Source organism: Dromaius novaehollandiae, chromosome 17 (genome assembly GCF_036370855.1).
Source record: "Dromaius novaehollandiae isolate bDroNov1 chromosome 17, bDroNov1.hap1, whole genome shotgun sequence".
In the NCBI taxonomy this organism is placed as follows: domain Eukaryota; kingdom Metazoa; phylum Chordata; class Aves; order Casuariiformes; family Dromaiidae; genus Dromaius; species Dromaius novaehollandiae.
Genome location: NC_088114.1, coordinates 1,314,945 through 1,327,924, shown reverse-complemented (window position 1 = coordinate 1,327,924; position 12,980 = coordinate 1,314,945). Strand labels below are relative to the sequence as shown.

The 12,980-nt window shown below is 52.0% G+C and overlaps 2 long non-coding RNA genes across 2 annotated transcripts in view; one reads left to right on the top strand and one right to left on the bottom strand.

The window, feature by feature from the left end:
* Positions 1-12,980, bottom strand: part of LOC112989030 (uncharacterized) — a 107,933-nt gene that overhangs the window by 48,781 nt on the left and 46,172 nt on the right. The gene's annotated exons all lie outside the window — the stretch shown is intronic.
* Positions 1,328-8,077, top strand: LOC112989031 (uncharacterized). Its single transcript, XR_003260708.2, has 2 exons — positions 1,328-3,019; positions 4,478-8,077. It is a non-coding gene; the product is annotated as an uncharacterized LOC112989031 (long non-coding RNA).

The window sequence follows — 12,980 nt, the reverse complement described above, 5'->3', positions numbered from 1 at the left end:
CTGCCGGCGGCGGCTGTCGCGCAGGCAGCGAGACCGGGCCTCGGCGGGAGGCCGTGCCGCTCTCCGGAGCGCTCCCCTCTCGCCCGGACCCGCACGGCGGACCCACGCCTGCCCCACGTACGCCGTCCCCGTCCCCCACGGCCCTCGTCCCTCCGGCCGTGTCCAGGCCGCGGCTCGTGGGCCTGCTTGGCGGCTGCCTGCACTACCCCTCTCCTCCGTCAGTCCCGCCCACCCGCGCTGCATTGCCCCGTTTCCCTTACATGGCTAAAGACCGTTTTGCTCTTCATTTTCATTCACTTTGCCAGGCCCAATTCAACACCTCGTGCTTCGCTCCCGAGCTTTCTGGCATCTGCGGTCTCACTTCTCCGTCTGCCCTACTTACGGGCTCGCTGCTTTTCAGCCCAGCCTGCACCACCAGGAAGGATCCGACGTTCCCGAAACGGAGACCGGGGCTCTACGGCCCACCCCAAAGGGAGCCGGAGAAATCCCCGCTCCCGGGTGCGAGGGCTGGGGCTCGGCTCCCGGCCGTGCCGGCACCGGCGCAAGGCGCAGAACAAGGGCACCGCGGCCCCCCGCCGCTGTCGAGCACGGCCCCGTCCCCGTCCCCCTCCCTCCCAGCAGCACTTGTGTAAACTTTACAGAGACTTTGAACACTCACAGGAAAGAACGGAGCTCCGGAGGCTTGTGTTCATTTCCTAGGCGTTCAGTCACTACGATGCTGCCCTGCTCATTACGGCTGTCAAAAATGCGCAAGAAGTCCCATCTGGTCCTACCAGGTAGAGAGGCTGAGATCTCTGATCCAGAATGGTCAGCTGACTGGCTCATCACCGCACCCCACTTCTCCCAATTTAGGGTCATCATATTGAGAACGAGTTACCACCTCAAGTATAAAGTAAACCTATAAATATTTGAGAAATGCCATCTTGGAACAGCCTGCATTTACTAGCAGTTGCTAGTCCATGCTGAAATAGAGAAGAAAAATAACAGCAACTGGTAAGTCTGAGGGCCAGGGACTCTCCGCCAGGCTCTCGCACCACTCTGGGAGAGTCTCTCTCCTCTAAAATATTTAGCTCTATTAAAAAAATAGGGAAAAATGATCTATACAAAAGCTTTGCATAAAAAAGTGATCAATGCAAATTCCTCTGAGAAAATTGCACCAACAGATGGAATCAACCCATTTCCAGCAAATGCCTCTGGCTGTGCAGATGGTAATTATAGAATGTATGTAAATATGCAAGCTCTAGGAAGCATAGCAAAACGCACTGCTGAATTTCGGCATTGTAGGGGGATGCCTACTTTGGCCCCTCCTAGGGCCCTTTGGCAAGAGGAGGACTGGAACTTGGAAAGGTTTTCTCCTACATCTGCACAGCCTAAACCGACTGCCAGCCCCCAAAGACTTAGAACTTTTGCCCTCAAACTTTCTTCTATGGAAACTTCTAAAAACAAATCTGATGTTGCACCCCACTACTAAGATCTGACACTATCCCCAGAAAAACAATTATTTAGGTGGCTGATGTCTAGTTTCTGTCTGCAAGGAGGAACCTTACTTGGTTATTTTCAAGACATGCGTGGGTTCATCCCTCCCTTGGCTGTCCCAGGAGCTGAGATCACTCAGATGTGCTGCACTGCAACTGGTGGGAAGAGGCCGTGATCACTACTGCAGCCTCGTCATGGCAGAGCATCAACAGACTTCTCCAGAGTCCAGGTAAATACACGGTAAGGCACAAGGGGAACCTGCCTCCCTTTTTGCTGCAATTGCAGCGGCAGCACGCGTGACGACGGCAGGCCCCTCCAGGAGATCCCCTGCGCTGGGACAAGTCCATCGGGAAGCAAAGGCTCAGTGCAGGCTGCTCCAGCCTGTTGCCACAGGCAGCTCACGGCAATAAAGGCTGTTAGCTCAACTTCTCCGCACTACTGGAAACGCTAGCAGCCATACACCACCAAGGAAAACGCTTCCACAACCTGCAGCTGTGCAGGAACAGTCATTCCCTAAGCACAGCAGCATTGCACAAGGAGAAAGGGAGGAGAATCAGAGCAGACCCAGCTGCACATTCCCGTCTCGGGAGATGATGACACTTTGCATGTTGCTGCATGGCCACGTACCAGAGATCTGCTACCCCTCACCTAACAGCTCTGGCCGGCTGTGCAAATAAGCCACGCTCAGCCGGGGAAGCTGGAGTGCCACGTCGGGCCACTGGCGGAGGGAAGGGAGGTTCTGGAGGCGAGTTCTGCTCTCACCAGACTGCTCGTGCCACCTCAGCGTGCACTGCTACTGCCACACAGCCTTGCTGCTGGCTCAGGCAAAATGCAGCACTTTGAGACCCCAGCTGGTACACCACCAGGTCAGCTTTGGCAGAAACCCTGCACTGCCGACGCCAAGAGGATGTGCCCGCAAGTGACTGTCCAGTGTTTGCAGCCCTTCTCCTGCAATCCACGCTGTTACTGGGAATCTCCAGCATGCTCCCTCGCTGCAGGAAAGCCCTTCATGTCTATGGGCCTTCTCCTTCCCCATAAGAGAAGCGTTTAAAGTAAGAGCTATCTAGAACCTCAAGATCCTGCACCCTGCACCTCTCCTCATGGCTGGCTGAGAGCATCCAACTGGTGTCACAGACACAGACACATGAAGAAAATCCCCAACCTCGTGCATGGAGTTCTTGTACCTTATTTCTGGAAACAGTTCTAGTAAGTAAGGTTTGGTTCAAGCAGCAGGCTTCCAGGCTTCGCAAGTAGGAAGCTTGGTTAGAGAAAGCTTAAAAAAAGGGGCTTGGCAAAAACCTCTGGTAGCTCCCCGTGAAGTCAGCTTATCTGATGGCCAAAGGCAGCCTGTGCATTGACAACGGCATCTCCTGGAACAGAGCAGGGAGGGTAACCAGCCCCACAGCCCAGGGATCAGGGTTAAAAGCAGGGCTTACCTGGGACGTCCGGTGGGCCCACAGGGGCAGGGCACTTCTCACTCAGAGGGAGCATCCTATTTCCTTCCTCCTGATTTCCTTCCCCTGATGTTGTTCCCTCTGTTGTGGTAAGTTTCTATGTTTATACTCTTTTGCCAAAGATGGAATTTTATGGCATGTGCTGTTTCCTGTACTGACATGACTGTTATGTTATTTTTACTATTACATTATTAGTTTATATGTATTTACTAAATCTTTCATTTTTCTCACTCTCCTGATACTTTCCAAACAGTAGACCAGGCCAGCTGATGTCATGCTGATTTGTAAGGGTTTGTAAGGAGAAACATTTATAGAAACATAATGTCAGTCACTTGCATGACAATTTGGGACTGAGCATGCTGACGGGGACTCTGCCCATTCCCATCGCCAAAGGCAGAGGCCATCAGAACCGCAGTCCTCAGCCTGTACCGGTCTCGGCACACTCAAGTGACCAGCGGTTATCTGGGCTCTCCCAGCTTGATTAACTCCTCTCCCTTTCTGCATGGCCATCTTCTCTGTGCAAGGGTGCTCCTCTCTAGCACCACTGGAATATCACAGTTTTCTTATTTTTCCAGTTTGGTGTCTAAGACTGCTTTCAAGGCTACTGTATTTTTATTTTATGTTGCTGTTGACACTTTTTTTCCTTCCAAGAGAAGTGCTTGAAGAAGTAGTCTGTGGTAAAATGTTAATTGGAGCCAAGTAATTAGACAAAGATAGTTAGTGATCTCTCCAAAGCAATAAGCTTTTGGTGCTTTGTTTTAGTGCTATAATAATCACTATCATTCCACAAAGTGCTTCGGCATTTGACAAGAAGAATCCACGTGTGACTGAATGCTTCCCCCAGGACTGGCTGCACGAGCCCCAAGAGCGCTTCGCCCGCTGCATGGCAAGTGTCCTCCTCCCACGCCCGCAAGCAGCGGCACTTCCCCGCAGCCCGGCTGAGCTCACCCCAGGCCGGCCACCAGCTCATGGCTGGGCTCCACACGCACCTTTTCCCTTGGCCTGTTCCCAGGCTCTGGGGCCTTGTCCTGCTTTTCCTATATGGCAGCATACATTCAGATTAGCCTGCTAAAACCAGTCTCTCTGTGTTTACGCTAGCATAATTAGATCCAGATTTATTGCTACTTCTCCTCCCCCTTTAAGTCAAGGCTTCTTGTTGTTTCTTCCAGTTCCCCTAGCTCCAAAGAGGACGAACTTCACAGGCCAGACAAAAGCCAGACTGAGCCTTCAGGTTGCTCGTTTATGCAGTGCACATACAGCGTAAGAACATGCCCCCATACCAGCCACTGCACGTTCTTTATATTTGCAGAAGTCCCTCCAGAACCAGACCAGCCCTGCTCCTCCAAGAGCAGCCTGGTAGCAAAGAGGCTTAAACACCACCTTAGCTAAGTGAAAGATCCTTTTGTTTGACTTGAGAATTTTCGGGATGTTTATTTTTTCTATTTAAAATACAGAATTGCAGCCAGAATGACCTGTTGCTTGAAATTGTCTTAGCCTTAATCTAGAAAATAATCCTGCTCCATTCCTCTCCTTCCTGGTATCAATAGCTACTGATCAGGAACAGCAGCACAGAAAATCCAACCAGCAGATTCACTGAGAATGAATTTTACTAACAGAAAATCATCAGGAGGTATCTTCCTGCAAATGTAAACACTGATATAATTGCCTTCACTCTGCATTTACACTGTGATTCTGAAGGAGAGGGAACTCCCTGCAGCCTCATTATGCAAATAGAACAAGCCCTATACAAGCTGCATATAGAACATGCAAATCAGGGTCTGCAGGATGGAGAAGACTCCCAGAGCTGGGGTCTGATTTCCTAGAAGACTAGCTTCCTTTTTGGTAGCTTAAGTAGCACTTCAGAACATTTCTACTGGAATCACTACTTCAATCTTATAAAATATATATATATATACACACACATATATACACACACACGCGGAGGATATTTCATGATTTGCAACAAGCCCAGACTCCCAAATACAAGCCAGACTTTCTCAGCTGTTACAAAGAGGGTCCAGGTTAATGGAGGCAACCCAGCAACGCTGTTAAAATAAATGCTTTCCTTATGATGTGGTGTTGGGAGAGATCAGGAAACAGGAGAGAGCTGCTAACCCGCTGCTCCAGAGACCAGCCTGGATCACAACCTGCGCGAGCCCTCAGCTGGCCGGGGCACCCGGAGCTGGCCGCGGAGAGCTCGCCTGCCCATCCGAGGGCACTTCCCTCCCTGCTAGACGGAGAGCCGCTCCTCCCGACACAACCCACCCAGCAAACTCCAGGCTCCCTGGGAGCCTTCCCCGGAGGCAGCGGCTCCCTGCCCACCTCGGGGAGGTCGGCTGCCCTCGGGGCTGGAGCAGGAGGCTTGGGAAGGGGAGCAGGAGCCGGCAGCCCAAGGGCAACAAGCGTCTCCAGGAGGGCCCCGCGGCTCGGGCTGCCCTGGCCGTCCCTCCCGGGCGGATTTCGGTCACACTCGGCAGCCGGGCAGCGCTGAGCACTCTCACGCCCGGCAGCTTCCCCTGCCACAGCGATAAGCAGCTGCCGAACTCCAGCCTGGCCCAAAGCCTCCCTGCACCCCAGCTCTGCGAAACAGGAATAGCGACCTGGGCTGGCCTTGCAGGCTCACAGGGTGCTCAGGGTGGCAGCGAAGGCCATGCCGGACCTTTGCAGATGAACTGCATGGCCGAGGCCAGCTCTAAAGCCAAATCATGGTCCAGGCGAAGGTCTCAGGGCCAGCCTGTGGCACGGCAGATCAGCCCACACCGCGCGACTCCCCCACGGCACCACCAGCAGCAAAGTCATCACCAGCGACTGGGATCCCTGACCAGCATCCTGGATGCCGTGGCAGTCGGTCTCTCTCTTCGCACACCGTTACGTTTATTAAAAGAACACCCACACATGCCCACCCAGCAACTCATCAAGCAAACACCGTCCTACAGGTCTTGCCAAATGAGTACACGGGACAGCATTGTGCCTGGGACCTGTTAGCACTGCTGCACCAAAGCGCTGCACAAGAGCAGCACAAAGGGAACCGCACTCGTACACACCTCCCTTGGGTTTAACACATTAGCTTTCTATCTTTTCATCAGCAATCGCAGACAGATTTTCTCAGCGTGAGAACTGCCATGGAAATTGAAAAATTGTATGGCAAACATTTTTTTCCTTGATGCCCTGTCTAATTGTGCTGTCTTTGATTTTATTAATCTGTTTTTATTAATATCCTGAAGGCAAGAGGAAAAAACAAAAAGAGCTTTTGCTATCTGAAATGGTTGGTGCTGCTTGTGCTTTCTGTCTATTAAAGGAAGAAGTTACACGAGTAGCTAGGACTGGGGCACCTGCCTTTCTGGAAGAACAAGGAATAAGCCTTTTTAAGTGTCCTCTTATTCCTTGGATATGGGGCCAAGTCCCAGCCTTGCAGACTTCCTGCAATTCCTCTAGAGCCATCTGTTGCCTGATAGCAGGAGAAGATGCCGAGAAAAAGGCACCCCAGGCCTATCTCAGCTGTAGCAGATTTTTCTGTGTACATCCCTGTCTGCCTAGATCGACTGTCTTCTCGCACTGTGCTTACCATCCCATCATTTTTAGGTACCTAAAAAGTAGAAGCTTCATGAAGTCTGTACAGAAGCTAATAGGTTTTACCTACAAGTGGCCATGCAAGCGAACGACATTACCGGCCTGTATTAAGAGCTGCTTCTCAAACATCAGTGAATTCCCAGCGGATCTTGGACGCGACTGTGTGAAAGTCTCGCCAACTGGCCAGTTTGAAGAAAAGCACTCCCCTTGCCCCCCAGCATCTAGATGGCCTCTTTTGAGGTCAGCCGGGCATTAATATCAATGCTGTTGTTACTGCTCTGTAATTCGCACACAACTGTGCCCAGAAGTCTCACCTGAGGTTGGGCGTTGTTGAATTGTACGCTATATAATCTGTAACAGCCTGCCAAGCAGCCCGCAGTCCCGAAGAGGAAAGGCAGACAAAGCTGGACGGAGAAGGAAGGCTGTAATCCACTTTACAAAAACGGCACCAAGGCAGAGAAGACGGACTCAACCCAGCGTTCAATCCCGGGACCCCACGTTATCTCCACACGAAGCCGGAGCCCTCCCGCAGCAGCTCGCGGCGGGCAGACGCCACGGGCACCGCAGCCCCCGCGGGACGGCTGGCAGAAACCCGCTGCTCTGGGCTCCGCCATCCCGACAGCACCCGCCTCGCTGCCACTCGGCGCTGGCCGTGTCTCCTCTTCAGCACCACGGCTGCGCTTCATTACCCAAAATCATTTTCTGTTTCGCTATCCGGCAAGGAGCAGGCTAGTCTCCAGGCATTAGAGCCAGCCAGTGTCCATTTCAGCAGCCACCATGTGTGTGTTCTCAAAGGACCGTTACCCCTGCACGCTTCTGAGACAGATGCTAACATCGATACCACCAGCACAAGCGTATTACAGCAACAGGAACCACTTCACCCCAGAGCCAACTGCTGACCTTCAAATACTTCTCACATAAAGCATGGTTTGTGTTTACATATACACACACACGTATGAAAAGAAACAAGTAAACTTTAACTTGCAGAAGTGCACTTTCAATTTCAACTTTCTGGTCTTATAGACCAGCAAAAGCTGTTTCAGCCCAGCAAGAAATTCCAGTATACTGGAAAACACAATGGAAAAATCTCTAAAGGTGACCGCAACCTACAGACCACCACAGCCTACAGAATTCTAATCCAGACTTTAGACTGCTGAATGTCTGAATTGGAAAGGTTTCTTGGGGTCATTTCTGTCTCTAACGTACCCATTTTCACTTGTTTAAGATCAGCGATGCTCTGTAGGCACAAACACACAGCGACAGCGCACGTGTCGCTCCCCGGCTCTCATTCCAGCACCCCCAGAACCCTGCCAGGCCCTGGGGTGGCACAGGAGGGACAGCCCTGTCCCTCGCGTCCTGGGAGGTACTGGGCTGGCCACGACGGGAAAAACAACAAACCAGGCTTTCAGCTGCTGAGCAGGATCTTTATTTTAATGCTGAGATGTGTACAGTAATAGCACATGTGGGATTATTGACGTTCACTTTGTACTTGCCTGTAAAATGCACTGACACAGTATATTGCATGGTCAATAGGTCTTTAGGGTTTTTCCAGCAGTATTAAATATCATTTTATATGACATGCCCACGTACCTTATTAGTTGCTCTCACAGAGAAGAGCAAGATGATGCACTGGAAACATCAGAGCCCAGTCCAGGAGCAGCCACAGCTGGGGAGGGGTCTGCTGTGGGAGAAACGAAGGGAAAGCTGTGGCTTTTCTGGAAACTGCCTGCTCATTGTGGCAAGCGCTTGGCATAGAAGCACACGAAGATAACGCGCTCTACCAGAGCCAGCACCGGCCGTGCCCTGCCCGTGCCACGGGGCACGCATTCACCGCCCTGCAAACCGCAGGGCCAGCTGCCCGGATCCCTTCCTTCTGCCCCGGTACAAGAGGGCAGCACCTCACCAGTCCCTCCGAGATGCCCACAAGCAAAAAGCCACAAAGCCTGGGGGCTCACCAGCTCTCGCTCCCATCTTCGCTCTCCCCCTCAGTCTCCCCACACTCTTCCCTCTCTCATTCTCCTCTCCGCCTCTCTTCTGCTCTCTAGCCCCTCGTGTAGAGTGGCAGGGACAGGTCAAACACACCGTTCCTGCCAGAAAGCCCCTGGCTCCACAGCAGGCCGTTTCCCACCCCAGCAGGATCTGCACAACGCGTGGGATGAGCATCCCTGCATCGGGTCCAGGCAGCAGCAAGCAGGCTCTGAGCTACAGCAAATGAGGGCAACTGTGTGGTGACAGCAAGATTCCTATCCAAGAGCCTGCTGCAGTACTCGGGAAGAACTGAAAAAAGTCTTCTCCTTTTGTCGCCCTATTAGGGCATTCCTCCAGCCATCTCTCGCAAAGTTTGGGAGGCTGTGAGATGTGTTTGATTATCTGATTTGAAATACAACCCTCCAAAGAACCCTCCCTATTGAAGAAACCATAAAAAGAAAATCTTTCCTAATGTCACTCTTTCCTCGCTGTTCTTCAGGAGCCTGTGAACGCTGCCATTCATCACCTGTGTGACACTTTCATAATGTAGTCCCAGATAATGGCACATCTTCCAACTTTCCAGAATTGGCTGTCAGTGAAATCGAAGGAGACAAGGATGAGATGCTGGAACAAGGCTCCTTGGCGGATACAAGAGCTGCAGAGACGCAAAGCCCTGCTCAGCTCGGTTTTGCTGGCGAGCAGGCAGGCGGTTTCCCCTGGGGGCACAGAGCCAGCCGCTGGCAGAGAGGGGACACGGCCGCAGGAGCGCGTGGGGCACGGAGGGTGCTTAAAGCACTCGCGACACAGGATGTTCATAACCCCAGCAAGCCTGGCAGCAGGGACAGGTTCAGCCACGCTGCCCCTCGTCCCCGCGGCATCGAGCCAGGAGCAGGTTTACTCCTGTAGAGGTGGCCAGGGCTTTGGGCTGAGCACAATTAATCTGCGGCACCCTAGCATGGCTACGCTGCTGCTGGGGAGGAAATCCTCAAGTCCACAATGAAATAAGGGTTCCCATTTCCGCAGAGGACCTGTAACCCAGCGCCAAGCCCCATCCGCATCGCGGACGCTGCCTCAGCAGAAGGGCCTCTCCTCTCCTCTCCTCGCCGAACCTGGCTGTGCTCTAGTAAAGACCCGGGAGAGGCAGCCAGCCACAGAGGTGCCGCCCCGGCCGCGCGCTGGGAAACGTGCCGGCAGCACCACGGCCCGGGAGCAGCCCTGCCGCACCAGGGACGGGACGGGACGTCCCGGCGGGCAGAGAGCAGGCTGCGGCCCCGGGAAGCCCAACTACATCTGTCACAGAGGGGAAGGTGGCCACGGCCTTTTCATGCCTCGGGTCCCACCTGTGAAGTGAAGGTAATTGCAGGGGAAAGGGCGCAGAGACGAGGTCCCGTTTCCCAGCAGGTTTCGAGGTCCCATCCCGCACCCCTGCCTCCGCTGGGAGCACAGCACCCCGCTAAGCGCTGCAACCTCGCGCTGCTTCCCGCCCAGCCATCCCCTCCCCAGGGCCCACGCTGGCTCTGCTCAGCTCTTCTTCCTTCTCGGTTATTTGCCCAGCAGCGCACTCCGCACCCCCCTTCTTCTTCCCCTCCTTTTAACTCCCATTCATTCTGCAGCCTCCAACGTCGCTCACACGGCCCGTTCCTGGCTCAGTTTCCCTCTCCCTGTACAGATGCCTCCCAGATGCACAGCTCGACCTCCATTCCTGCACTTCCACCGCCTCTCTGCCTACTGCAGTGCCTGGGTGTATCCAGGAAGGCTGCATATCCCACCGATTCCTTACAACAGCTCTGCAAAGAAACAACCCCCTACTCGTAGCCCGGTCCCTCCCCTCTCTCATTCTGCAACTCTTTTGCTGCCAGTGTCAAGGCCATTGAAGTCTCCCTGATCAATGTTCCAGGTTTTCCTCGTTTTTATTTTTTTGATACATCCTCTCCAGGTGTGCATAAGCATTTCCTGACTTGTCAGCTCACCTTGCCTTGGGGGTTTCTAATAGTTAATTCTACCCCTTTTTTCAGCCTTTTCAAGCAGAACTGAGTGAATGATATCTGAATGGTTGCAGCCAAATTGTGCACAAAACTATGCATCTCCAAGTAACGAGATCTTCAAAACTTATTTCACAGCTGCAAAGAGCCCTTTTCTCTGCCCAGGCACTGACACATCTGCCTTCACACACGCTACCTGGGCATGACTTACCCAACTCACAGGTCAGTAAGTCTATCACAGGGGTCAAACCCCAGTAAAAAATCTGCTTTAATAGATATAAATCAATATCGTTTCCCCCAAATATCCAGTACGCCAGCCCATGGAGTCAAAGCCTAACAAGGCCTGTTTAATTGGAAAATACTTAAAAATACTTATCTTTGAATACTCTGTGCTTTTTCTTTACACACGTTTCCCCTGGTCTCGCCATGCCTTTATACATATATCTTTGACAAGTATGAAACTAATCAAAACAAAATTATCCTCTTAAGGGGCTGAAATTGCAACTTAAAGCATTTTTCCCTTTACTGTAATCTCTTAGGTACCCTTACAGCAAAGCCAACGGTGTTATTAACACCTCGCCTATAGTGACATTCACTGTTCACAGATACAGAGTCTGATAATCAGGATTTTTAGACATTAACCTTTTCTCCTATCAAATCCTCCACTCTTAAAAAAAAAGCCTTAAAGCAACTTAAAACATTCCACCTTAGTACTAGCTGAAGAAGGCACCAGGGGCACACCACTCACCTGGGAATCCAGTCTTCCCTCCTCACTAAAAATTGCATCTCTTTCCTTTAAACATCTCGAAGACCCATCCCCGAGCAGCGCTGAAGTCGGCGGTCTTGGGTGCACCATCTTTCAGCCGAACTGGATCAAGGCTCTCCCAAGCTAAACACAACCTGGGGCCCTAGTGCCTTATCCACCCCTGCTGCCTTTCATTAAGGGACTAGGCCAGGCTGAAAGAGCTGCCTTTCAGCTGCTGTATGAAATCAGAGGGTCAACGAGGAGAAGGGGCACAAGCAAGCTGTCTAAGACAAGGCTGCGGAGCGGAGGCTCTCGCCGGCTCCGAGGCACGTGCTGCACGCGAGGACGCGAGCAGAGCGCAGCCGGAGCCGTGCCTGCGGTAGACAAGGGACCCGCTAATGCTCGATCAAGCACATCCTTTCCCTGTGCCACAAACAGCAGCAAACGCAAACAAAGCCAAAGTACCACCCCTTCACCCCCGAAAGGAGACCCGGCCTGAAGCAGCCGCTCTCGTCCCTTCCCCAAGCACGCACTGAAAACCAGTAACGCCAGTCAGCGGCTTGCACATTTCCAGGCCGTTTGCACTTTCCTGGGTGCAACGCACTCAGATGAGAAGGGAGAGTGAACACGCTCAGCTGGGAGCCTTTTCTTTGTCTTTAAATAAATACAATTTTCATGTTTATGAAAAATAATATAGCATGTTATTTTTCATAAGCCTGACTGATATTTCCATTTCCCATGGTTCAAGGCAGGCCGTAAACATGACCCTGCTTGAGTGATTTCACCTTCCCCGTTGAGCAGAGAACCTCAGCAGCACTCAGACCAAGGTCCTGACTGATTATTGACAAATTAAAAATATAAGCTATTGACCAGACACTGAGATAGAGTCCCTGAGCTAGTGTCCGGAATCTAAATGAGGTTATTGAAGTTGTACCAATCAATACTGCAGTTATAACACAGGGAGCAGGCAGATCACTGCATACATAATGCAGAGGGAAGCATGCTGGATGCTTAAGTAAATAGTTGCTCAAATTAACAAGGATGCTCCAAGATGCATTCCTCCCCTTACAGCATAATGACTTTCTAAAGTCAGAAAAACAATAAAGCAAGCCAGTAAACAGCATGCATAGGACAACGCATTCTCCTTCTGAGCCTTTACTCGAGAATGAGGAATAGGGCTTTTGAAGGTCCCCATGCTGGTGCACACTTGGGGCCAGGTGGGTTTCATCCATCCAGGGTGCCTCTTTCCAGCAGCAAGAAATGCAAAATGAAATGGTGAGTGGGGTGGTAATTGCCCACTATGCCTGTCCCTCCTAGCACAAGACTTTTCTTGGTATAAGCACTGGTTCCATGAAAATCCTCTGCTAGTGCAAAGTTAGGGCTGCCCCAATGGTCCCCAGACAGGGTTTAAGAGGTGATGGACCATGCATCCAGGCTTTCAGCTGTCACTGTGTTCCCAGGGTTGGGGGCACCCACACTCCTGCACCTTCACCTGCTGAAAATCTCCCTGCCTTCTAGAGAAACACGGCCATCCTAGGGCTTCTCCAGCAATGTGAAGGTGCAGCGCTGTTTCATCTTCTCTGTTTGTTGTGTTTTGAAGCGAGGAAATAGGGAAATCCTACCTCTTGCAGCCTCAGCAGGACCAGACACTGCTCCATGAGGATGAACTACAGGTGTTGGCATTCCACAGGTGATGGGAGTTTTCCTGGGAGATCTGAAGGTGAGAGCAGGGCATGAACCACTTTACAGGGAGCACTGTGGGGGGGAAACTCTATGTATCCAGCA